The sequence below is a fragment of the Nesoenas mayeri genome (assembly GCF_963082525.1).
Source record: "Nesoenas mayeri genome assembly, chromosome: 19".
Lineage (NCBI taxonomy): Eukaryota > Metazoa > Chordata > Aves > Columbiformes > Columbidae > Nesoenas > Nesoenas mayeri.
This window is the reverse complement of record NC_137568.1, coordinates 1,441,240-1,442,283: the sequence shown is the minus strand read 5'-3', so window position 1 is coordinate 1,442,283 and position 1,044 is coordinate 1,441,240.

Here is a 1,044-nt window from a genome sequence, read left to right as displayed (position 1 = left end):
CTGAGCAATTCTTATATCCCTCAGCTCCTACCTTTTGTAATTTCTTACAGATGTCAATAAACAGCATATTAAGCATCAATCCCTTCCATTAATTTTCGATCCAGATCAGTCTGTCCACAGAACAACACTAACTGCAATACAGCTAACCCAGAATTTCACATTCAGATCACTTCCCCCACTAATTTACTCACATGTGTACAGATGCATCTGAAGGGGGAACAAGGTGGTACTTTAGTAATGGAACCGGTTCTCATTTTGTAATTACCTCCCCAAACAAATTTTTTTGATACCAAATTTAAATTTACTAACTAAAATACTGAGCTCAGACATGCAAACCAAACACCAAGTTCAAATATGCGAACAGATCACAGTCACACTAATTCAAGACAGTATCTCGATGTTTGCATCGCACCTTTGAACCGCTCACTGCTCAGCAGGTGGAGGCACCGCTGGTCTCTGACAAAACAGGTCAGTGCGGCTGGAGCCCCATCGGCACCCGCCCCCCCCGCCGCAGCAAGCTGGACCGGGCAAGGCTTTTATCAGTGTCCCATCTGGGGTGCTACAACTGTTACCCCAAAACCAGGATTCTTTATCCGGTGAGCATACAAAGGAGCCAAATTTAGTAAATGGAGATGAGACACAGCCTGTCACAGAGCTGCACAAGTCTGGATGCTGGAATAAAGCCAGCGGGCTAGAAGGAAAAGTAACGGCCATCACACACAAAACCCCATCACCACATTCACACAGTTAAGAGCTAAATTGCTCATCATCACAAAATGTACATTTTAGGTCAATCTGTGGTCTCACTATACCATCCAACAGGCAAAGACAAGAAACTGCAACACATTCAAACAGATACCCACAAAGAAAAAAAGCTAGTACTAAAAGGCATCTTGCAGACTGTTCTGCAAAGTTTTCTGTGTTTCATTTGTTATCAGCAAATTCTCTCTCCGCTTGTTGAAGCTCAAACCATTCTGCTTGTAAATCTGTCTACAGTGATTTAATGATCTCTTGCTCAGTTTGCTTGTCTTTCGGGGCAGCTAT